Genomic DNA, 26,524 nt, shown 5'->3' with positions numbered 1-26,524 from the left:
ATACCAGTATTAAAAATTGTGGGTGCACATAACCCCCATATATTCTTTGAATTCCCAGTCAGACAATGGCACTGTATACCAGTAGTAAAAATTGTGGGTGCACATAACCCCAATATATTCTTTGAATTCCCAGTCAGACAATGGCACTGTATACCAGTATTAAAAATTGTGGGTGCACATAACCCCCATATATTCTTTGAATTCCCAGTCAGACAATGGCACTGTATACCAGTAGTAAAAATTGTGGGTGCACATAACCCCAATATATTCTTTGAATTCCCAGTCAGACAATGGCACTGTATACCAGTATTAAAAATTGTGGGTGCACATAACCCCCATATATTCTTTGAATTCCCAGTCAGACAATGGCACTGTATAGCAGTAGCAAAAATTGTGGGTGCACGTAACCCCCATATATTCTTTGAATTCCCAGTCAGACAATGGCACTGTATACCAGTAGTAAAAATTGTGGGTGCACATAACCCCAATATATTCTTTGAATTCCCAGTGAGACAATGGCACTATATACCAGTAGCAAAAATTGTGGGTGCACGTAACCCCAATATATTCTTTGAATTCCCAGTCAGAAACTGGCACTATATACCAGTAGCAAAAATTGTGGGTGCACATAACCCCAATATATTCTTTGAATTCCCAGTCAGAAACTGGCACTATATACCAGTAGCAAAAATTGTGGGTGCACGTAACCCCAATATATTCTTTGAATTCCCAGTCAGAAACTGGCACTATATACCAGTAGCAAAAATTGTGGGTGCACGTAACCCCAATATATTCTTTGAATTACCAGTCAGACAATGGCACTATATACCAGTAGCAAAAATTGTGGGTGCACGTAACCCCAATATATTCTTTGAATTCCCAGTCAGACAATGGCACTATATACCAGTAGCAAAAATTGTGGGTGCACGTAACCCCAATATATTCTTTGAATTCCCAGTCAGAAACTGGCACTATATAGCAGTAGCAAAAATTGTGGGTGCACGTAACCCCAATATATTCTTTGAATTCCCAGTGAGACAATGGCACTATATACCAGTAGCAAAAATTGTGGGTGCACATAACCCCAATATATTCTTTGAATTCCCAGTGAGACAATGGCACTATATACCAGTAGCAAAAATTGTGGGTGCACGTAACCCCAATATATTCTTTGAATTCCCAGTCAGAAACTGGCACTATATGGCAGTAGCAAGAAATGAGGGTATTTGTAACCCCAATATATTCTTTGAATTCCCAGTCAGACAATGGCACTGTATACCAGTAGCAAAAATTGTGGGTGCACATAACCCCAATATATTCTTTGAATTCCCAGTGAGACAATGGCTCTATATACCAGTAGCAAAAATTGTGGGTGTATATAGCCCCAATTCTATTGCTAGGGGACTTGCAGGGTATTTCTGAGGTGAAGGTGGGGGGGCACACCGTTGGAACGGGTATCGGGGGTATATATCGGGTATACGGGAATACACTGTCAGTGTATTCCATTCAGGATCCTGGGAAAGCTGGGTTGCGGCGATTGAGCCCGTCAGTGCCACGTTACACTGACAAGCTTCTCCCTGGAATTTAGCTCTTATAAGAGCTGTTGGTTGTCTTCTCCTTCCTATCCTAGCCTGTCCCTGCCTACCCAGAATCTAAGCCCTAGCTAACTGGACGGAAACCTCCGTCCCCGGTGAATTGCAAGCTCAGAATGACGCGAAGCTGGGCGTCGCTGTTCTTTTAAATTAGAGGTCACATGTTTTCGGCAGCCAATGGGTTTTGCCTACTTTTCTCAACGTCACCGGTGTCGTAGTTCCTGTCCCACCTACCCTGCGCTGTTATTGGAGCAAAAAAGGCGCCAGGGAAGGTGGGAGGGGAATCGAGTAATGGCGCACTTTACCACGCGGTGTTCGATTCGATTCGAACATGCCGAACAGCCTAATATCCGATCGAACATGAGTTCGATAGAACACTGTTCGCTCATCTCTAGTAATGAGGAGATCAGAGCTCCAGGGGCTGCGGGGAGGGCAGATATACATGGGCCTAAGTGCACAAGGAGGCTCAAGGCCCCTCTGTTATTCTCCAACTCTCGCAAAACATCTGGGAGGGGCCTCTGGATATGATACGGTGGTATAGGTGAACTGTCTGGCGGTATTATATGAGCAGGGAATACAGGGCCGCATTAAATATAGGGCATATGGTGCACTCCTTTTTTAAGTGATTATTATGTAACACAAAACATGGAGATGCCGGGGATTGAACCCGGGGCCTCATACATGCAAAGCAAGCGCTCTACCACTGAGCTACAACCCCTCATACACAGTGTGAAAACGCTCATATTTCTGAGACTACATGCCACCTATATGGCAGTATTACATTGGTATTATTATTATTATGGGCAGGTATATGGCACTTATATATGCTGGTACTATTCTGTCTACATTTCAGGTCTGTTATCAGGGGTTGTAACTAGCAAAGACCGGGCCCCATAGTAAACACTGACTGGGCCCCCACAGCACCTACGGGGTATCGTGCACATAGAACATATAGGGGGTTAAAAAGGGTCTCAGACCCCACAACATTGTATATTCATGACCTTTTCTTAGGACAGAACATCAATATTATAGTCTCTGAAAAAATGACAAGAAAGTGTTTTTTTACGTGTACTGCGTGGTAGCACTACTAATGTGTATAGTATGGGAGTATTATCCGTGTGCACTATATGGTGGTATTATTGTTTTGCACAGTGTGACAGTATCATTTATATGCACTCTATGTTTTTAGTATTTATTAGTACGACAGTGTTATTTCGGTGTACTGTATGTGGGCGCTGTATGGCTACATTTTATCTATATAGCGGTATTATTATTATATATTTCCACTTTACTAATCACATAATGATATCCAGTAGTAGCAACCAGTGGCGTAACTAGGAATGGCGGGGCCCCGAGGCAAACTTTTGACATGCCCCCCCCCCCCACATCCCAACTGACGCCGAAGACCTCGACCGACCCCCTCCTCCGCACTCTATTATGTCCCTTAGTAAGCTCTGCACACAGTATTATGTCCTATAGTGGCCCCTGCACACAGTATTATGCCCCATAGTTGCCCCTGCACACAGTATTATGCCCCATAGTGGCCCTGCACACAGTATTATGTCCCATAGTGGCCCCTGCACACAGTATTATGTCCCATAGTGGCCCCTGCACACAGTATTATCCCCCATAGTGGCCCCTGCACACAGTATTATGTCCCATAGTGGCCCCTGCACACAGTATTATGTCCCATAGTGGCCCCTGCACACAGTATTATGTCCCATAGTGGCCCCTGCACACAGTATTATGTCCCATAGTGGCCCCTGCACACAGTATTATGTCCCATAGTGGCCCCTGCACACAGTATTATGTCCCATAGTGGCCCCTGCACACAGTATTATCCCCATAGTGGCCCCTGCACACAGTATTATCCCCCATAGTGGCGCCTGCACACAGTATTATGCTCCATAGTGGCCCCTGCACACAGTATTATCCCCAATAGTGGCCCCTGCACACAGTATTATGCTCCATAGTGGCCCCTGCACACAGTATTATGTCCCATAGTGACCCCTGCACACAGTATTATGTCCCATAGTGGCCCCTGCACACAGTATTATGTCCCATAGTGGCCCCTGCACACAGTATTATGTCCCATAGTGGCCCCTGCACACAGTATTAACCCCAATAGTGGCCCCTGCACACAGTATTAACCCCAATAGTGTTCCCTGCACACAGTATTAACCCCAATAGTGGCCCCTGTACACAGTATTATCCCCCATAGTGGCCCCTGCACACAGTATTATCCCCCATAGTGGCCCCTGTACACAGTATTATGCTCCATAGTGGCCCCTGCACATATTATCCCTTATAGTGGCCCCTGCACACAGTATTAACCCCAATAGTGGCCCCTGCACACAGTATTATGTCCCATAGTGGCCCCTGCACACAGTATTATCCCCAATAGTGGCCCCTGCACACAGTATTATGCTCCATAGTGGCCCCTGCACACAGTATTATCCCCCATAGTGGCCCCTGCACACAGTATTATGTCCCATAGTGGCCCCTGCACACAGTATTATGCTCCATAGTGGCCCCTGCACACAGTATTATCCCCCATAGAGGCCCCTGCACACAGTATTATGCTCCATAGTGGCCCCTGCACACAGTATTATCCCCCATAGTGGCCCCTGCACACAGTGTTATCCCCCATAGTGGCCCCTGCACACAGTATTATCCCCCATAGTGTCCCCTGCACACAGTATTATCCCCCATAGTGGCCCCTGCACACAGTATTATGTCCCATAGTGGCCCCTGCACACAGTATTATCCCCCATAGTGGCCCCTGCACACAGTATTATGTCCCATAGTGGCCCCTGCACATAGTATTAGCCCCCATAGTGGCCCCTGCACACAGTATTATGTTCAATAGTGGCCCCTGCAAACAGTATTAACCCCAATAGTGTCCCCTGCACACAGTATTAACCCCAATAGTGGCCCCTGCACACAGTATTATCCCCAATAGTGGCCCCTGCACACAGTATTATGTCCCATAGTGGCCCCTGCACACAGTATTATCCCCCATAGTGGCCCCTGCACACAGTATTATCCCCCATAGTGGCTCCTGCACACAGTATTATCCCCCATAGTGGCTCCTGCACACAGTATTATCCCCCATAGTGGCTCCTGCACACAGTATTATCCCCCATAGTGGCCCCTGCACACAGTATTATGCCCCATAGTGACCCCTGCACACAGTATTATACCCCATAGTGGCCCCTGCAAACAGTATTATCCTCAATAGTGGCCCCTGCACACAGTATTATCGCCTATAGTGGCCCCTGCACACAGTTTTATGTCCCACTGTGGACACCCATAAACAATTATTATACTCTGGGGTCTGAAAAGACCCCAGAGTATAATAATTGGAGACCCGTGGAATAAAAACATTTAAAAAAAAAACACTGTTGCTTACCTGTACCCGGCTTCTAGGCTGTTGATCGCCGCTCACATCCTTCTTTAATGACGTCGGACGGGTTCATGTGAAGTCAGAGACGTCAGACAAAGTAGGACGGAGGCCTGGCAGGATCGTGGAGAGGTAAGTAACAGTGTTTGTTATGTTCCCTTACCTCTCCGGTCCGCCGATCATTATACTCAGGGGTCTGCAATGACCCCCGAGTATAATGATAGCATTTGTGGGGCCCGCGGTGTCACTTGCCGATCCCGGACCAGCCAGGATTGGCAAGTGAATAGGGCCCGTAACGGCCTATTTTTTTTTTTAAAAAAAAGCAGCGGTAGCGGCTGTCACCGGGCCCCCTAATGGCCCGGGCCCTGTGGCAGCCGCCTCCGCTTCCTCTACGATAGTTACGCCCATGGTAGCAACACAATAGGGCTACACGTAGTATATTGTCTCAGGAATTTAAGTATTTTCAGAGGTTTCCTATAGGGGATGTAGCTCAGTGGTAGAGCGCATGCTTCGCATGTATGAGGCCCCGGGTTCAATCCCCGGCATCTCCATGTTTTGTGATAAACAACTACAAAAACATCAAAGATCCAGAAAACTGATAAATGTGCAGGAATTCAGGAAACATCTGCCCGTCTGTATTATAAAGGCTGAATATTATCTGTTCACCATTTTAGAATCCTATGTCGATAGTGGCCACTAGGGGGCGGTGTAGCTAACACAATACATGTATAGAAATACACGGCCAGTGATGTAATAAATAGTCCTCCTTATCTCTATAGCGCCATCCTATGTCATTGTGTCACTGGCAATGTATTCCTGTACATGTATTGTGTGGACTAGACTGCCCCCTAGTGTCCATCATTTTCTCTACAGACAAAGGGTTAAGCTCTTTTACATTAAATTCCACCTTCGTATTATCCTCGAACATATTTCGTGTGACTTCCTGCCTGTACATCAGTTTTACTGACCTTTGATGTTTTGTAGTTGTTTGTCTCAAAGGGTGGAGATGCCAGGGATTGAACCCGGGGCCTCATACATGCAAAGCATACGCTCTACCACTGAGCTACATCCCCTATAGGATATGAGGACTTGTGTGTAGACGTACATATGCAATTCTACAGCATGTGGTACTGTGTGCAGATGTGCTTATCTTATGCTCTGCTGTGTGGAACTGTGTGCAGATGCGTGTATCCAATCCTTTGGCATATGGTACTGTGTGCAGACGCACGTATCTAATCCTTCAGTGTGTGGAACCGTGTGCAGACGCGTGTATCTAATCCTCTGGTGTGTGGGACTGTGTGCAGACGCATGTATCCAATCCTTTGGCATATGGTACTGTGTGCAGACGCACGTATCTAATCCTTCAGTGTGTGGAACTGTGTGCAGAAGTGCGTCTTTAATTCTCTGGTTTGTGGGACTGTGTGCAGACGCACGTATCTAATCCTCTGGCATGTCATACTGTGTGCTGATCTGTGTATCTAATCCTCTGATGCGTGTATCTCAGTTTGGATATCAGTGTTGTATTGTGCATGTGGAGTGACCGTGTGTATTGCAGATGGAATATGAGTGAAAGACTTGCAGGTTTGTATTGACTAAGGGGAGAGGGGGGGGGGGTTGTGTTTGGAATGCTGTATGTCAGCAACGGTACGTCCGAGCGAGTTGGAGTCTCGTCTTAAACCTGAAGTATCTCTGTACCAAATTTGGTGAAGATCGGTCCAGTTGTTTGGTTTGCATTAGAGAACAGACAGACAGAAATTCATTTTTATAATATAGAGAGATATAGGCTGAATATTATCTGTTCACCATTTTAGAATCCTATGCCGATAGTGACCACTAGGGGGCGGTGTATCTAACACAATACATGTATAGAAATACATGAGCAGGGAATACAGGGCCGCTTTAAATATAGGGCATATGGTGCACTCCTACTGGGCCCTATGGTAGCGGAGCCATAGTTGGTCAGTATGCTGTGAGGGTAGATGGGATATTTTGCACTACATATGTACTGAATATTGTTGTTTTTTTCCCCAAATTTCCTTTACAAAAGTTGAAAATAAAAATTTGCCAGATAAGAACAGTCTTATCTGTCCGAAAATAACATAAGATATAACATATAAGGAGTTACTAAGGGTCTTAAGATACCCCAGACCCCACAACATTGTATATTCATGACCTTTTCTTAGGACAGAACATCAATATTATAGTCCCTGAAAGAATGACATGAAAGTGTTTTTTTACGTGTACTGCGTGGTAGCACTACTAATGTGTATAGTATGGGAGTATTATCCGTGTGCACTATATGGTGGTATTATTGTTTTGCACAGTGTGACAGTATCATTATATGCACTCTATGTTTTTAGTATTTATTTGTATGACAGTGTTATTTCGGTGTGCTGTATGTGGGCGCTGTATGGCTACATTATATCTATATGGCGGTATTATTATTATATATTTCCACTTTACTAATCACATAATGATATCCAGTAGTATCAACACAATAGGGCTACACGTAGTATATTGTCTCAGGAATTGGAGTGTTTTGAGAAGTTTCCCATAGGGGATGTAGCTCAGTGGTAGAGCGCATGCTACGCATGTATGAGGCCCTGGGTTCAATCCCCGGCGTCTCCATGTTTTGTGATAAACAACGACAAAAACATCAAAGATCCATAAAACTGATAAATGTGCAGGAAACATCTGCCCGTCTGTATTATAAAGGCTGAATATTATCTGTTCACCATTTTAGAATCCTATGTCGATAGTGACCACTAGGGGGCAGTGTAGCTGACACAATACATGTATAGAAATACATGGCCAGTGATGTAATAAATAGTCCTCCTTATCTCTATAGCGCCATCCTATATCATTGTGTCACCGGCAATGTAATCCTTTACATGTATTGTGCGGACTAGACTGCCCCCTAGTGTCCATCATTTTCTCTACAGACAAAAGGTTAAGCTCGTTTACATTAAATTCCGTCTTCGTATTATCCCCAAACATATTTTGTGTGCCTTCCTGCCTGTACATCAGTTTTACTGACCTTTGATGTTTTGTAGCTGTTTGTCTCAAAGGGTGGAGACGCCAGGGATTGAACCCGAGGCCTCATACATGCAAAGCATGCGCTCTACCACTGAGCTACATCCCCTATACCATGTCTCTATTAATGCTCCCAATGCATCTGAGAAAAATAGTCGTGGTACCTATCATTCGCTTACACTTCAGCCCTCCAGGGGGCCCTGTGCATTGCATACCACATTGCTGTCAACAACGTCCTGACACTGTTCAGCCTCAGCTACATGATATGAGACGTATGGGGCCCCCTAGAGGACTGAAACGTAAGCAAAGGTGGCTGTGGGCAGCGGCAGGGACCGGTAACTAAATAGGGCCTAATACCTGCTGGGGTTATTTCCCCTCAGTACAGGAGGTCAATGGAACGTGTTGTTTCATCTCAGAATTGGGAACATTAAGGGAATTATTATATAGGGGATGGAGCTCAGTGGTAGAGCGCATGCTTTGCATGTATGAGGCCCCGGGTTCAATCCCCGGCATCTCCATGTTTTGTACAGGTTTATCTAAATACAATAAAAATGCTAAAATTCAGAGGTCAGGTGTCTGGATGATCCTCAAACTACTGGATTTAGTCAAAAAATAAGCTTCAAAATAAAAAGATTGTATCGTTCACCATCATATAATGTGGAAACAAAAGCGCATGGTGGACAGTAGAGGGCAGTCAACTCAAACACAAAAACATCCATGTACGCACTTCAACTTGTTGAAACACAAAAGTGTTTTTTTACGTGTACTGCGTGGTAGCACTACTAATGTGTATAGTATGGGAGTATTATTCGTGTGCACTATATGGTGGTATTATTGTTTTACACAGTGTGGCGGTATCATTTATATGAACTCTGTTTATAGTATTTATTTGTAGGACAGTGTTATTTAGGTGTACTGTATGTGGGCGCTGTATGGCTACATTATATCTATATGGCGGTATTATTATTATTATATATTTCCACTATACTAATCACATAATGATATCCAGTAGTAGCAGCACAATAAGGCTACACGTAGTATATTGTCTCAGGAATTGGAGTATTTGAAGAGGTTTCCTGTAGGGGATGTAGCTCAGTGGTAGAGCGCATGCTTCGCATGTATGAGGCCCCGGGTTCAATCCCCGGCATCTCCATGTTTTGTCTTACATAATAATTTGTTCAACATTAAGCAGAAATATCTGGATGTGATCCAGGAAACTGTAATATCTGATAAAGCAAGTATCAAAATATCCTTCACTGTCATGTGCAGTATTCCTAAAGATGTATACATAATGTGGCCAGTAGGTGGCAGTGCGCTCATACACCTTAACATCCAGGTATCTCCATGTTATGTGATAAACAACTACAAAAACATCAAAGATCCATAAAACTGATAAATGTGCAGGAATCCACAAGATGTCTGTCTGGACGTAACACAAAGGACGGATTCAACTATCAAAATGTCATCCTGCATTTACGAATCCCCAGTACAGTCAGTGATGGACACTAGGGGGCATTATAGTCAGCACAATACACTGCCTGTGGTATAATGAACAGGCATTTTTTATTTATATAGGGCCCATCATATTCCTCCATATAACATTGACAGCCCTGCTGCCTCCACTTCTGCTTCAGCCCTCCAGGGGACCCCGTCTGCCCCACATGATGTCAATGTTTCCTATTGGGCCCAGTCTTTACCAGTTCTGTCCATGGTTACAGACCTAAAATGTAGACAGAATTTTTTTCTGCCCTTTTGTATTTGGAGATGCTGGATCTGTGTATGTAGATATAGATATATCTGAAGACGGATACTGAGTGTGACATCTATAAAATAATACCGCCAATATAATAGAATAAATTAATCGAAAGTTACAGGAGGAGACGTAACAAGGAAATCCAGTATAAAATAACACGTGTCAGACATCTTGCACCGAGCCCCGGTCTACAAGGATCTGTGCCCAATATGTCCATACAGAAGCTGATCTCATCCTTGTGTGTTTCTGTTTATGAGCAGACTGCCACCTACTGGACACTTTATGCCTATATCTCTACAATCTAGTGTATGGTGTGAAGGATATTTTGATACTTGGTTTATCAGTTAATACAGTTTCTTGGATCACATCCGGATATTTCTGCTCTGAAGTTGAGCAAATTTATCTTTTTTTACTGCCTATGTAGGCACACACTCTCCCTGATGTGGACGAGTGTCCCCAAACCCTGGTCTATAGTCTCTCACTCTGCCAATCAGTATCCCTACGCTATGCTGAGGATGGCCCAATAGGCCGAAACAGCGCTGTCCATAGCTGGGAATCTGTTCCTTTTGGGACAGAAATACTGATTTGGCAATTAAATCCACATCATGATTAAAAGACTTTATAACTGAGTCATTCATGATGTTAAGGATGCTGCACTCTATAGGGTGGTGTACAGAGTGCACTCTGTTCTCCTAATTCCATCCAGGAGAATAGATTTGCATATTTTTTACCCAACTTCCTTTGGGATCTCAGAGGAGGTGGCCTCAGTGCCGAGAAACACATCTGAGTCCCCTTAGCAATATGCATTAAGAGAACCGTGAAGCAACCAAGTGTAGTCAGCTAGAATAGCATCCAGCATGGCTAAATGCAGAGAAAGACATTGTACCACTTCCAGTGATGGTAACTTCAGTGCTGCAGTCGGCAATGGACGGTGTAATGGGATTAGCTGAGGGATCGCTGTCTTGACCACTTTTTGGCACAAAATGAAAGTCCAATCAAGCCAAGTATGGTGCAAGGATATGATGCAAGGACACCTACACATCTGTCTCTGACACATTGGGGAGTTGACGCTGATCCGCCCTTTTGGCCTGCACCATCATGCGCTTCTTCCCAGCCACTCCCCATCTCCCAGGCGTTTCATTGCAGGCAGAAGTACAGTGCAAGCCACCCACATGCCCAAGCCTTTAATGGCGTCATCGAAAAACTGCAGGCCCTGGAGATGTTGACGTTTATGCTTCTGGATACCCAGGCCTTCCGTCACCAGATGGCAGCTGGGGCACCGCCCTATGCTGGGCCTAGCCGTTACTACTTCTCTTGGTTTGCTGTCCCTGCTTTGCGCCTGCACGTGTCCCATAACATCAGTCGGGCCCAGAGCTCCGCGCTTTGCTGCAAGGTCCACTTGACCACCGATGCATGGACAAGCGCCTGTGGTCAGGGATGCTGCTTATCTTTAATGACAGGAAGGGTGAATGCAGGGGAGTCTGGGCTGGGTGTGCAAACTGGGGTGGCCTATCTCCTCTCCCAGCCCAAAATTCATGCCACAGGTTATCTGAAAGCCTACTGCACTGCAACCTCCACCCCAGCTACAAGCTGGAAACGCTGTAACACTGGCGTGGGGAGATGTCAGCAGGACGTGCTGAAGCTCATCAGCTTGGGGGACAGGCAGCACACTGCCTCCAAGGTCAGGGATGCCATCCTGGCTGAGATGGCAATGTGTTTTTCCCTGCTGCACCTGGGGCCAGGCATTTTTGCGTACAGTGGGGCAAAAAAGTATTTAGTCAGTCACCAATAGTGCAAGATCCACCACTTAAAAAGATGAGAGGCCTCTGTAATTTACATCATAGATAGACCTCAACTATGAGAGACAAAATGAGAAAACAAATCCAGAAAATCACATTGTCTGATTTTGTAAGAATTTATTTGCAAATTATGGTGGAAAATAAGTATTTGGTCACCTACAAACAATCAAGATTTCTGGCTCTCACAGACCTGTAACTTCTTCTTTAAGAGTCTCCTCTTTCCTCCACTCATTACCTGTAGTAATGGCACCTGTTTAAACTTATCAGTATAAAAAGACACCTGTGCACACCCTCAAACAATCAGACTCCAAACTCCACTATGTTGAAGACCAAAGAGCTGTCAAAGGACACCAGAAACAAAATTGTAGCCCTGCACCAGGCTGGGAACACTGAATCTGCAATAGGCAACCAGCTTGGATTGAAGAAATCAACTGTGGAAGCAATAATTAGAAAATGGAAGACATACAAGACCACAGATAATCTCCCTCGATCTGGGGCTCCATGCAAAATCTCTCCCCGTGGGGTCAAAATGATCACAAGAACAGTGTGCAAAAATCCCAGAACCACGCGGGGGGACCTAGTGAATGAACTGCAGAGAGCTGGGACCAATGTAACAAAGCCTACCATCAGTAACACACTATGCCGCCAGGGACTCAGATCCTGCAGTGCCAGACGTGTCCCACTGCTTAAGCCAGTACATGTCCGGGCCCGTCTGAAGTTTGCTAGAGAGCATTTGGATGATCCAAAAGAGTATTGGGAGAATGTCCTATGGTCTGATGAAACCAAACTGGAACTGTTTGGTAGAAACACAACTTTTCGTGTTAGGAGGAAAAATAATACTGAGTTGCATCCATCAAACACCATACCTACTGTAAAGCATGGGGGTGGAAACATCATGCTTTGGGGCTGTTTCTCTGCAAAGGGGCCAGGACGACTGATCCGGGTACATGAAAGAATGAATGGGGCCATGTATCGTGAGATTTTGAGTGCAAACCTCCATCAGCAAGGGCATTGAAGATGAAACGTGGATGGATCTTTCAACATGACAATGATCCAAAGCACACTGCCAGGGCAACGAAGGAGTGGCTTTGTAAGAAGCATTTCAAGGTCCTGGAGTGGCCTAGCCAGTCTCCAGATCTCAACCCTATAGAAAACCTTTGGAGGGAGTTGAAAATCCGTGTTGCCAAGTGACAGCCCCAAAACATCACTGCTCTAGAGGAGATCTGCATGGAGGAATGGGCCAACATACCAACAACAGTGTGTGCCAACCTTGTGAAGACTTACAGAAAACGTTTGACCTCTCTCATTGCCAACAAAGGATATATAACAAAGTATTAAGATGAAATTTTGTTACTGACCAAATACTTATTTTCCACCATAATTTGAAAATAAATTATTACAAAATCAGACAATGTGATTTTCTGGATTTGTATTCTCATTTTGTCTCTCATAGTTGAGGTCTACCTATGATGTAAATTACAGACGCCTCTCATCTTTTTAAGTGGTGGAACTTGCACTATTGGTGACTGACTAAATACTTTTTTGCCCCACTGTATGTGATAATGGCCGGAACCTTGTAGCAGATCTGGAGCTTGCCAGACTCAAACACGGTCCACACATGGCCCACGTTTTCAACTTGTTGGTGCAAAGGTTCTTTGAAACCTACACCATTGTGCCTGATATACTGGTCAAAGTGCGGCCATTTTCGTAAGTGAGAAGTAGCCTCTACTAGGCAGAAAACATTCATAGCGCACTCCTGTCATCTTCACTCCGTTGGCTGGTGGAGGAAGACGAGGGGGATGAAGTGGCATTTCATGTCACTGTCCCACAAGAGGCTTGAGGGTGCACTTTAGTGCATCCCATTGCTTCAGCACGGATGGTGTGAAGGGGAGTGGAAAATGGAGGAAATGGAGAGTGACCTTTACAGTTGGGGGTAGCAAAGTCATGCCAAGTAACACACTGGCACACATGGCTGACTTCATGTTGGGTTGCTTTTCAAGAGACAAAGGCATAGTTCACATCATGGAGAGCAAACAATACTGGATTGAAAAAAAAAAATTGGATTGAGCTGATATAGCCTGACTGAATTTCTGTGTATCACACTTAGCTTTTGGGGTAGACCCTTAAAAATTGGATTGAGCTGATATAGCGTGACTGAATTTCTGGGTCTCCCACCTAGGTTTTGGGGTACACACCCTGAATATCTGGATTGAGCGTACATAGCCTGAACTAATTGCTCTGTATCCTTGTTTTGGGGTTACACAGCCTGAAAAGCTGCTTAGCACGTATGTAGCAAGAAGTAACTGCTGTGGATTGCTGCTATGTTTCGGGCTCCCCCAAAATTCAAGGCTTTTTCCAGCTATATGAACTTGTAATTGCTGTGGAATGATGCAATATTTCAGCCCCCCAAAAAAAATTCAAGGCTTTTTCCAGCTTTATGAACTTGTAATTGCTGTGGATTGCTGCTATGTTTCAGCCCCCCCCCCAAAAAAAAAAAATAAAAAAAATAATAATAATTCAGGGCTTTTTTCATCTCTATATTAGTCACTGCTATGGAATCCGGCTATTCTGTGTGCGGACAGCTAAAAATGAAAGCTGTTTCTCTGCTATATATGAAGTTGTATCTGTTGTGTATCCCTGTTTTCCACCGTCCAGGGAAAGCTGGACTGATGTCCCTACAGTGTATAGCTCTGAGAAGAGCTGTTGGCTTTCTTCATTACTTCTTCCCTGCCTATCTGAAGCTAATTGCTATCTAGCCCTCATCAGATATGTTTCTCTCCATATATCTGATGGCAAAAATGTCGAATAGGGCGGCGGCCGTTCTGATGAATGGGAGGGCACATGTTTTCGGCAGACAATGGGTGTTTTCTATTTTTTTCACTGCCTCCATTGTCGTAGTTTCTGTCCCACCTCACCTGCACAGTTATCGGTGCAAAAAAACACGCCAGGGAAAGTGGGAGGGGATACAAATTTTTACTGCGTATGCGGCCTGGTATTCGATTGTGAAAGAATACATCGAACGCCATGATATTCGATTGAAGACTATTTCGATCGAACGGCGTTTGCTCATCTAATCTTCAGGAAAAGTTTTGAAGCTTACCAACAGTGACTATTTGCATGAAAGAACTCATAACGTTCATAGATAACTGATTACAGCATAAACAGATTCAACAGTCGCTTAAAACATTTGAATAATCGATCCGCCATTGCAAACTCACCTTGATTCAGCATCGCAGGAAATTACAGAAGTTGGTGTACGGTTCTTTTGCAAAGTTCTAAAGAGTTTTCAAACGATGAAGCCAAATTTGCAAATTTTGTAGAATTCCGTAATCGAAACATGCAATGGCGATCACTCAAAAGCTTACGACAGTTCTGTTAACTTGTGTAACTGCAGTTTCCGGCTACAATATTGTGTTCCATGCAGACACATGCTTTTAATGAGAGAAACCAAATCAATCCCTTTGTATGATAGGAACTGCTTCCACAAAAATACTGGGAAAATTTGCAAATTGAGCCTAGTTTTGAAGACACAGAATTTGATTTATATTGTGCTGTGGAAGAACAAGAGACTATTGACGAAGAACCACTCAGTAGTACTGCTAAGTACAATCTGGCGTTCCAATCCCTAACTCAGTTGGCGGATATTTTATCTAATCACGGAACTTCAACCTTTCTAAACTACTTGGAAGAAATCAAGGTTATCCAAAACAATGCCAGATGAGGTTCTTCGTTATTACAACCCAGCTTGTCATATAACCAGTCTGTACATCAAGATGTTGCAGGTGCTGAGACTTCAAATGTTCCGGATATAGTTGATGGAAATACACCACCTTCTACAAGCTGCAAATCTTCATCTGCGCGTCCGCAGGTAGTTGTGCCTTTTCAGGTTATAGGCAAAGATATGCATTTCACATCTAAAATTAGAGTAAAAGGTCGTCCTAAGAAAAAGACCAAACAATTAACATTCAACAAGAAGGAAATTGACCATACACCTAAAAATTCTTCAAACAAACGCCCCTAGGAAGGTAACAAAGTGCAGAAGGTATCCACAAAGAGGAGAAAAAGGGAAACAACCAAAACACAAAAAAAATTGCAAGAAAATGGAGAAATGTCTGATTTGCCACTTTGATTTGGGGAATAAGTCTAAAAAATTGACAACTTGTTTTTCTTGTTGTTCCACACTACATGAAGATTGTTATAGAGTGGATGGATGTCCGCAGTGCGAGGAAGATTAGCCATTGTAACATAAATGTCCTAATAAAGTGAAAATTTACTGGGATAAATATGATACATCTGCAGTTCATTTAAGTTTATAGGCACGGTACACGGATGGTAGCTAAAAATAGCCAGGAGTTCATAGGTACGGTACCTAGAAATAGCCACATCCAGATTTTAATTCAAATTATTATTATTATTATTATTTTTTTTTTTTTGCACACACACACACACACACACACACACACACAGTCACATGACCTTACTTCTGTGATGTCATAAAACTAGGATCTGCTTACCTATTATGTGAGGTTCTGTTCACATTTGCATATGATGATGTCATAATGCACATATTTGCATATGATGATGTCATAATGCACATATTTGCATATGATGATGTCATAACGGAACCCTGAGGGTATATAAACCCTGAGCGCTGTGACATCACAGCCATTTCTTGAGTTGATGCTTTTGCTGACACTTCACTTTGGTTCTGGAAGAGCGAACTAGTTTGTACTACATATCTAGTGATTACTTCCATTCATTCTTACTGATCTTTGATCAGGGCCCAGTAATATCGGAGCCACCTGAGAACTTAGTTCTCTAATATTTCATCAGCTCCGCCTTGGTAACTAAGCCATGAGCGCCCGAGAGCTGCGTCAGCTGATAGCTGACAATGATACATGGCTGCGCCGACCGGAGAATCAAGGTAAGTGAATTGTTCAGGAAGAGAGAGACAATATTCCCCCCACCCTAGAGGAGATTTCCTGGGAGGAGTTATCCCTGGGCTCTGCTGAGCAATGTTTCAGGGTAAACAGCACATTTTCCATTCCTAGTCGTTTGGGGTGGGTTTTACTTTCCTCCGAATTCCACCCCTGCCCATGATAGAAAACAGAAGTTCTTTATTCAGGCAATTTGACAAACTGGGCCCCATAATCACAAAACAATAACCCGTCTAAAACATAACTGTTATTCCCAATAAATCAATAAAAGAAATCCCAACAACGTTAAACCCCCCACTCTAAGGGTATGTTCACACGGAGGAAAAGGTCACGGAACATTCCGCAACAGGAAAAGACAAAAGGATATATCCAGCACTCGGAATCCGGCCTAATAAAAATAAACTTAACTTTTATTAAGAATTGGTCATTCTTCCATTAAAATTTTTTGATCATACGAGGGGTAAGCTAATGTCCCTTGTATGATCATAATTTTTTAATGGAAGAATGACCATTTCCTAATAAAAGTTAAGTTTTATCTTTATCAGGCCGGATTCCGAGTGCTGGATATATCCTTTTGCCTTTTCCTGTTGCTCCATTTTGGCTTAGCCGAGAGAGCCATTATCCGTGCACCGATCTTTTGGAATCCTGCTACAACGCTGACGGCTCTGACACGTGAGTAGTGCACTTCTAAATTATTATAATTTTTTCTGTATTAAGAGCTGTGACCTTCATATCTTTTTCACGGAACATTCCATTTGAACATTCCGCGACGAAATGCCGATGCAGCATCAGCTTTCTATCGCAGCAACCCACTCCTGTGTAGGCCCGAATAAATGGTCAAACCATGGAATTCACGGCTGATTCTGCTCAGATAGGGCATGTCGCTTCTTTTTTCCGCTACTAGCTAGCGTTCGGTCCAGTTTCTTCATATCTCCCATCACTACCTTGTTCAGAAAAGAAACTGCCACCACCCAGACCCTTAAAGAGGACCTTTCACTGATTTGGGCGTAGGCAGTTCTATATACTGCTGGAACGCTGACAATGATCTGAATTCAGTGCACTGTCGGCTTTCCCAATCTGTGCCCCGGGTAAAGAACTATCGGCCCTGGTACCATAGCTCTTTACAGTCAGAAGGGCGTTCCTGACAGTCACTCAGGTACATCCTTCTCCACAGCAGTGCCTATTGCGCTGTACTGGGTGAGCTGGGAGGAACGCCCCCTCCCACCAGATAATATTTGTCTATGGACAAGCACTGTCAGCTTTCCAGCAGTATATAGAACTGCCTGTGCCCAAATCGGTGAAACGTCCTCTTTAAAAGGGGCATCCTGAAGGGGGGCAGTTCCTCTGTATACAGAGTAACTGTTCAAGCATACATCAATATGATCAGCAAAGTGAGTTTTTGCTGAATAGATTTCTGGCGAGTGGTTACCCTCTTTGAACGGGCACCGGAACAAACAAGGCTAACCCCGAGAGAAACTGCCTCTATTATTATACCCTGGGGTCTTTTCAGACCCCGGAGTATAATAATCAGAGACTCAGGGGAGGTGAAGAAGCATAATAAATAGTGTAACTCACCTCTCCGGGATCCATTGTTACTCCTAGCACAGGCTTCAGGAATTTATGGCAATGTCCCAGACGTGACGTCCCCACGTGACATCTGGGACATTACTGCTCAGATCTGTTTTCAGGGCATCCTGTCTTGGGCTGGTTAAGAGAAAAAATAAGGAAAAAAATAAACTGGTAAAATTGCCGCCCCTTTGAAAGTGCTGCCTGAGGCGGCTGCGTGACCTCGCCTCAGAGGTGCGGCCCTGGTTGGGGGAAAGCTAGCGCTCACCTGTGTGGAGAGGGAACTTATGGGCTTTAATCCTTTGTGGCCAGCGCACATACAAGTCTATGACAGGGAGAGGCTGTTGCTTGTGCTTCCAGTTAATTTAGGGAACTAACAGCCCATTGGGGTTAGTGTTTACTGGGGAGAGTGCCTTCTATGCCTCCCTGTTGTTCTTAATAGCATATGCTATGGACATGCATTAATCCCCGCAATTATCAGGTTGGGCAATTATATCTCCCAAAGATCTTTGTTTGGCATTAGATTAGGCTTCTAATAATCTCTATAAATCCCCATTAGATTATTATTGTTTTGGTCCCTGTATGATTACTATACACTATGAGCAGCGGGACCGTTAGGGCTAGTTCACACGGGGGGCAATGAGGCAGATTTTGACAGCAGATTTCGCCTCAAAACCTGCCTCCATACAATGGTGGTCTATGGAGACTGCTAGCTTTCATTTTTCTGCTAGCAGTTTTTTGCTGCTAGCGGAAAAAAGAAGTGGCATGACCTTTCTTCAGGCAGATTCCACCTGAGGAAAGCAATAGAAGTGAATGGGGGGCGAAAAACGTCTAGCATTTTTTTTTCAAAAAGAAATCCAGACCGAAAACGTCTAGCGTTTTTTTTTTTTTTTTTACATTCTAATTATTTTAGGGGAGGGGAAAACCGTCTGTCATGTTCTGAAAAAACTGCTCCAAAAAACGCCTCAAGGTAAAAAAACCCGCTTCCTAATTAGGAAGCGTTATTTTTCGGGACCAAAATAATCCAGGCGGTTTTTACATGTGAACTAGCCCTTAGCATTGGGGATTTAACATTGCTGGGAGTTCTTTTATTTATTTATTGGGAATAAAAAAAAAAAAATTCAGACGACTTATTGTTTTGTGATTATGGGGCCCAGTTTGTCCAATATTAGTTGATGGCGTCTCTTCATCCAGTGAATGATATATATCTTTATTCAGGTTACTGTTAAACTTAACTATACTGGGGTCTCTTCTCCTCAAAACCCTTAGCAATAACAGGATCCATTCCTATGGGCTAAATGTGTTACCTTTATATATTTACAGGTCAGGCAGCAATTGTCCATAGACTGAGGTCATCCCAAGGACACCGTGGAGAACCTTCTACTGGACATCAAAGAAGCAGGAATCCTATCACTGCGAGGACAGGGAGACGCGACAGAGCTCCTCCACAGCACAGAGGACTAGAAGAGAGCAGGGAAAGAAGCCGCTCTCCATTAAGACCCGCCCCTGCAGAGCCCTCCAGAATAATAGGAGAGAGTAGCAGTGATAACAGTCGTCCAGCAAGTGGACCCACAGCTGACACCACTGAATTTCAACGGCCAAATCCGGTTCCTGCAGAGCCCTTCAGAATAATAGGAGAGAGTAGCAGTGATAGCAGCCGACCAGCAAGTGGATCCACAGCTGACACCACTGAATTTCAACTGCCAAATCCGGTTCCACCGCCTGAGGATCCAATTCCAAGCAGATCTCCTGTATACTCCTACCCTGCAACCCGTGCATTCAGTAGATTCATTCAGCTGCTGGACATGGGTGGGATGACCCCAACGTCACCGGCAATGCCACAGGGGCAACCACTTGAACCACATGCACAATATCTACTTTGGCACGAGAGACGGCAGGAGAGACGGCAGCGTCCGCCCAGCAGGAGAACTCTGCAAATTCAGAACTTACCCACTAGAGAGGTAATACCTCAGGAGGAGGCCCAGTCATGTGTAATCTGCATGACTGAATATGAGATTGGAGAGCAAGTCACAGAGCTTCCCTGTACTCATAACTTTCATCAGGGTTGCATCTCGACCTGGCTCCGCTCTCACTCTCAGTGCCCCCTGTGCCGTACCCACTGCTTCCAATGAAGCCCCATGAAGGGCTATGAACAGAGACATCCCAAAATAATGGAAGGTAAGCCATCTATATTTCATCTTTTCCCTCCGCCCTATCAGATGTATGTGACATGTAACATAGAAATAATAACATTTTATCTTTTTCTATCTAGAAAGAATATCCAAGCCTGGAAAAAGAACAGCCTGAACTACAATCCGTTACAGGACACGGCAGCTCCAGACCCGGATGGTGCCATATACTTTATTCCATGGCAAATTCTTCCTAAAAAAAGAAAAAAAAAATTAAAAAAAAAAAAAAAAAAGATTGTGTAAATTGTTTTTACTTTTTTTTACTGTATATAATAATATTTTGTGATCTAGCAGCGTATCATGATAAGTAAGACAGAGGTATCAGTTACACCAAATACACGACCGCACCAACAGATATACATGGGCCTAAGTGCACAAGGAGGCTCAAGGCCCCTCTGTTATTCTCCAACTCTCTCAAAACACCTGGAAGGGGCCCTCAGAAAGGTTGACTGCCTGGACTCCCAGGGTGGACAAGTGTCCTCAGCCCAGCAGAATAACATAACATGAGCACTCTATGTGCCAGTCATATCAGAAAAGCAATGTGACTGACACATTTAGCATTAATGTCACAAAAATGGGGAGTGATCTGCAAAAAGGGGGTGTTCTCCCAAAAGGGTTTGGGCCGCCGGACAATTTTTACAAAACGCTTTGTGCACCAGGTCTCCCAGAGGCCAATATGTCAAATTTAGCAAGTGTTTGTATATGTAGACACAAGTATAATAAATGGCACATGGTAGGTGGGGCCCTGTTTCAGATTTTGAAACTGGTCCCAAAAACTGCCTGTATGATGGTGAAGAGGGGACTAGAACACATTCACATTCAGACACTACAGACTTACACAATTCTGGACACCTAAAAATTAGAGATGCGCGAACAGTGTTCTATGGAACACATGTTCGATCGGATATCAAGCTGTTCGAGATGTTCAATTCCATACGGACACCACGTGGCAAACTCCAAAAAAATTTGATTCCCCTCCCACCTTCCCTGGCGCTTTTTTTGCACCAATAACAGCGCAGGGGAGGTGGGACAGGAACTACGACAACGGGGGCATTGAAAAAAATCGGAAAAAGTCATTGGCTGCCGAAATCAGGTGACCTCCATTTTAGACGAATAATGGATTTCAAATCCGGGTCATATGAGACTGTGAACTTTGTGACTATGAGACAGGGATAGCTGTACTGGCAGGGATAGCTAGGGATAACCTTTATTTATGTAGGAATGTTATTAAAAATAACTTTTTGGGGCTCTATCGGGTGTGTTATTGTGTTTTTTGTGAGATAAACTTTTTCCCATTGGATTGCATTGAGCAGCGTTGATTGGCCGAATGAGATACAGAAGACGTGCAGAGAATCAGCAGTGTTGAGCCAGTTCTGCTCAACTACACCGTGTGCCGGTCAGCACTGCTGTGTGAGCTCGGCACACACTCAGCTCTGCATCACCGCTGGCATTGGCCAGTATACAGAATCAGTATACAGAATCAGCAAAGCTGAGTGTGTGCTGAGCTCGCACAGCAGAGCCGACCAGCACACCGTGTAGTTGAGCAGAACTGGCTCAATACAGCAGAGGTGAGTGTGTGCACTCGCTCGGCTGCATCACCGCATACCCATAGGAAAGCAATGGCCAGTCTCCAGCCAATCAGCGCTGGCTCTGCCGGAGGAGGCGGAGTCTAAGGGCGGACCTGAATGGAGACTGGTGTGGAGCGATCTTAGACTCCGCCTCCTCCGGCAGAGCCAGCGCTGATTGGCCGAAGGCTGGCCAATCAACGCTGGCCAATGCATTCCTATGGGTATGCGGTGATGCAGCAGAGCTGAGCGAGTACACACATTCACCTCTGCTGTGCAGAGACTCAGCAGTGTTGAGCCAGTTCTGCTCAACTACACCGTGTGCCGGTCAGCACTGCTGTGCGAGCTCGGCACACACTCAGCTCTGCATCCCCGCTGGCATTGGCTACCGTTAATTGGCCAGTATACAGAATCAGTATACAGAATCAGCAGAGCTGGGTGTGTGCCGAGCTCGCACAGCAGAGCCGACCGGCACACAATGTAGTTGAGCAGAACTGGCTCAACACAGCAGAGGTGAGTGTGTGCACTCGCTCAGCTCGACTGCATCACTGCATACCCATAGGAATGCATTGGCCAGACTCCAGCCAATCAGCGCTGGCTCTGCCGGAGGAGGCGGAGTCTAAGGTCGGACCTGAATGGAGACTGGTGTGGAGCGATCTTAGACTCCGCCTCCTCCGGCAGAGCCAGCGCTGATTGGCCGAATTCTGAAGACTGGCCAATCAACGCTGGCCAATGCATTCCTATGGGAAAAAGTTAGCTTGCGAAAATTGCAAGCTGACAGGGATTTCCATGTAATAAAGTGACTTATATGCCCCCAGACATGCTTCCCCTGCCGTCCCAGTGTCATTCCAGGGTGTTGGTATCATTTCCTGTGGTGTCATAGTGGACTTGGTGACCCTCCTGAGATGGATTTGGGTTTCCCCCTTAACGAGTATATGTTCCCCATAGATTATAATGGGGTTCGAAACCCGTTCAAACAGTCGAACAGTGAGCGGCTGTTCGAATCGGATTTCGAACTTCGAACATTTGGGTGTTCGCTCATCTCTACTAAAAATCTGTTACAATCGTTCACCCCCTTCTGCTGCTCATACAGATGCTCCAGCATGTTTAAGGGGGAGTTTCATTAAATTGGAAGATGGCAGATAAGCCAGTCCAAGAGCAGACCATTTGACACTGCAAATCGAGAAGTGTGTTGTTTGCAACGTAAGAACGGCTGGAATGCACAGAGATATTTCAGACCATGAGGAGCAGCTCTTTTAAGCCACTATACAGGTCAATAAAATGCCGAACCACCTGCTTAACCACTTCCGGACCGCCCATACACTATATATGTCCGGGAAGTGGTTGTCTAGTTCTGCCAGGACGTACCTGTACGTCCACCAGAACACAGCAGCTGCACGGACATCGTGTAGCTGCTTTCAATAGGAGCCGGCTGTAACTTCAGCCGGAGCTCCTAGAGAGATGACAGGGAAGATTTATTACCTCCCCTGCCTTCTCCATCGCTGTGTATACAGCGCTCAATGAGCGCTGTATACACAGCTATGGACGCAGCCATAAATCAGCTGCCCTCTGACCAGGCAGACACGTGATCCGCTGGGAGCAGTGTCCTGCCAGAGCTGCTGGGTCCTACAGGACTCAGATCAGCTCTGCATACTGTTTATACAGTGTGCAGGAGTCTGTATTCCTCCTGTAACTGAGGTTAAATGTAGCAGCCCCAGTTATAGGAGAAATCAGCCTCACTAACAAAAAAAAAAGTGATCAGATGTCCCCAAAGGTCTCTTAGCACCTTATGGGGACACAATCTGAAAAAATAAAATAAAATAAAAATATAATAAAAAAGTTTTAAAAAATGTAAATAAAATAATAATAAAAAATAAATAAATAATACGCTAATAAAACGCCATTATTAAAGGTTATAGCCCCGCCCCCGACGATACCATACAAAATAAAAATTACCGTAACGGAGAGGAAAAACTATTTTGTAAAGTTTTTCAGTGGCACTTTGTGTTATTAAATTAAAAAAAAAATTATAAATTGAAAACCAGACACAATTTCCCTCCTATTTTGTTTATATTTTCCTGGATATAAAAAAAATTAAAACACATTTGAAAATAAAGATAACATAAAAATAAAGCCCTATGTGTCCCCGAAAAAAGACGCAAAAATTAGTTGACTGAGACATACGAGAAAAATTTTACAGACCTCAAAACCGCACATACAAAATAAACCTAAAATGTGTCTGGTCCTGGACCACAAATTGGCCCGATACTGAAGTGGTTAAGGACATACACCATACAAGACATACATATTTGTTTTATTGCAGCATAGCAACAATATTGGCGCCATTATCACTGGCAAAACTGTCCAGTTGGAGTTGGCGGAGAGCCATCCAGTAGGATACTTGCTGCAGGATACAGTGAAGCAGCTCCTCTGTGCGGCTCCTCTGACCCAGGTTTATTACTTACAGAACTGTATGGCAGAACGAAACGGTCCAGAGAGAAGGATGGGCCCTGCATAGTGTGGGAACTGGGCCTGAACAATCAGGGTAGAACTATCACTTGCCCTTGCTGCGTTTTTCCATTGTGGCCGCTGAGAACATATGGTTCTTGTCCATAATTACTGCTCCACATGTCCAGTGAGGTTGAACGCATGCCATCAGATACAAGCACAGTCAGTTGTAGAAAAGTGGAAGATACATGAAATAGTCTACAAAGCCCTATACAAAGGACTCTTGTACACAGCAGCTATCCAGCACAGGTCGTCCTCAGGGTCAGGGGTTAGCAGATTTGGCCAGGCCTGACCTTTGGATACAACTTCTTTATAAAACACCTCAGCCGGGACTACTGGAGAAGACTTTACAGCTGAACAATGCAGTGGAGGTGCAGGGTAGTAGTCTGAGGGGCTCATCTCCTGAGGGGAGACATGAGGAGGTGATGTTCCCCTGTTTTAGGACAGGCCCCAACTCACTAGTGCAGGAGCCGCACACTCTCCTAGGAGGGGGGAGGGCTAATCTAGCAGATTCTAGAACCCTCAGAGTCATCAGCAGATGCCATTGGCTGGCAGGATCATGTGACGGACTTATGGCACGTCCCATTACAAGCAAGTAATAAACCAATATTTATGCGGACAGAGCAATATGTCATTTTGAGCATTAGGTGGCAGCAACGCAATAAACCTAATGTGAGCTAATGTAGTCTAATGTAATGCCAATAGGAAGCCATGACTTTTGGATATGGGATGTCCCTCACTCCTTCCTAAAACCACCCCATCACTCTTTATTTGAATTTGTCTGTTTTGCTGTAATATTCCCTATCAGGTAAGATGAACTCCATACTTATCAATGCTGTCCAGTGTGCATCTTGCAACATGTATGCTCTGCTTGAGCAGCCGCTTGAGGGGGCATACTGTTTTGAAAGTTGCAAGCACATTGCACATTTGGAAGCCCAGATCTCGGATCTAAATGGGCAAATTGAAACACTGAGATCCATTGATAACATGGAAAGGAGTTTGTTGCTCACAGAGCAAGCTGCTCCTTGGGGATAGTGCAGAGGAGGATGGTAGCATGGAGGTGCAGGAACTTGAGGCAGCTAGCTGGGTGACAGTTAGAGAGCAGCAGGGTAGAGGGAAGAGTGCCAGGGAGGTTAGTCCTGAACTGGCACATCCCAACAAGTTTGCTAAATTGGCAGATGAGGGGGATGTTAGTACAGGGGTAACATTGCTGCAGCACGATACTTCCTCTGAAAGCTAGGGGAATGTCTGCTCCAGTACGAAGGGGGATAGGAGCCCAGAGAAGACTAGACAGGTGCTGGAAGTGGGAGATTCAATTATTAGGGGAACAGATAGGGCAATCTGTTACAAAGACCGGGATCGTCGTACGGTGTGTTGCCTTCCTGGCGCTTGAGTTCGACACATCGCGGATCAGGTTGACAGATTACTGGGTGGGGCTGGTGTGGATCCAGCGGTCATGGTGCACGTTGGCACAAATGACAAAGTTAGCGGTAGGTGGAAGGTCCTTAAAAATGATTTCAGGGATTTAGGGAGCAAGTTGAAGGCAAGGACCTCCAGGGTAGTATTCTCAGAAATACTGCCTGTTCCACAAGCCACACAGGAAAGGCAGCGGGAGATTAGGGCGGTAAACAAGTGGCTCAAGAGTTGGTGTAGGAAGGAGGGGTTTGGGTTCCTGGAGAACTGGGCCGACTTTGCTGTGGGCTATAGGTTCTATGCTAGGGATGGGCTGCATCTCAATGGGGAAGGTGCAGCTGTGCTGGGGGAGAAGATGGCTAGACGGTTGGAGGCGTGTTTAAACTAGGTACTGGGGGAGGAGGGTAACAGATGTAGAGGGCAAGATAGGGTAGAAATGGAAAGAGGGCTAGATACTGTAACTGGGGGTGGAGCGGGGGATGGGGTTAGAGCAGTCAGTAAGCAGTGGAAGAGTAGGGAAGATAAATCTATGAAATGTATGTATACAAATGTCCGAAGCCTCGCTAACAAGATGGAGGAACTAGAAGTGATGAAGTTGGAAGAAAATGATGACATGGTGGGGGTAAGTGAGACATGGCTGGACTCTAGCTATGACTGGGCTGTAAATATACAAGGGTATAGTATGTTTAGAAAGGAGCGTACAAATAAGAAAGGGGGAGGGGTTTGCTTATACGTAAAAACCGGCCTTAAGCCAGTCCTGCGTGAG

General features: G+C 44.8%; 7 non-coding genes across 7 annotated transcripts; 4 read left to right on the top strand and 3 right to left on the bottom strand.

Moving 5' to 3' along the window:
* Positions 1-2,238: 2,238 nt before the first annotated feature.
* TRNAA-UGC (transfer RNA alanine (anticodon UGC)) lies at positions 2,239-2,310 on the bottom strand. Its single transcript has one exon. It is a non-coding gene; the product is annotated as a tRNA-Ala (tRNA).
* Positions 2,311-5,474: 3,164 nt separating this feature from the next.
* TRNAA-CGC (transfer RNA alanine (anticodon CGC)) lies at positions 5,475-5,546 on the top strand. The gene has a single exon. It is a non-coding gene; the product is annotated as a tRNA-Ala (tRNA).
* Positions 5,547-5,996: 450 nt separating this feature from the next.
* TRNAA-UGC (transfer RNA alanine (anticodon UGC)) lies at positions 5,997-6,068 on the bottom strand. The gene has a single exon. It is a non-coding gene; the product is annotated as a tRNA-Ala (tRNA).
* Positions 6,069-7,551: 1,483 nt separating this feature from the next.
* TRNAA-CGC (transfer RNA alanine (anticodon CGC)) lies at positions 7,552-7,623 on the top strand. Its single transcript has one exon. It is a non-coding gene; the product is annotated as a tRNA-Ala (tRNA).
* A 442-nt stretch (positions 7,624-8,065) lies between these two features.
* Positions 8,066-8,137, bottom strand: TRNAA-UGC (transfer RNA alanine (anticodon UGC)). The gene has a single exon. It is a non-coding gene; the product is annotated as a tRNA-Ala (tRNA).
* Positions 8,138-8,474: 337 nt separating this feature from the next.
* On the top strand, positions 8,475-8,546 carry TRNAA-UGC (transfer RNA alanine (anticodon UGC)). The gene has a single exon. It is a non-coding gene; the product is annotated as a tRNA-Ala (tRNA).
* Positions 8,547-9,109: 563 nt separating this feature from the next.
* On the top strand, positions 9,110-9,181 carry TRNAA-CGC (transfer RNA alanine (anticodon CGC)). The gene has a single exon. It is a non-coding gene; the product is annotated as a tRNA-Ala (tRNA).
* The last annotated feature ends 17,343 nt before the right edge of the window (positions 9,182-26,524 follow it).

The sequence above is a fragment of the Leptodactylus fuscus genome, chromosome 3 (genome assembly GCF_031893055.1).
Source record: "Leptodactylus fuscus isolate aLepFus1 chromosome 3, aLepFus1.hap2, whole genome shotgun sequence".
NCBI lineage: Eukaryota > Metazoa > Chordata > Amphibia > Anura > Leptodactylidae > Leptodactylus > Leptodactylus fuscus.
The sequence above is the reverse complement of the archived record's forward strand: the minus strand, read 5'-3'. Positions and strand labels throughout refer to the sequence as shown.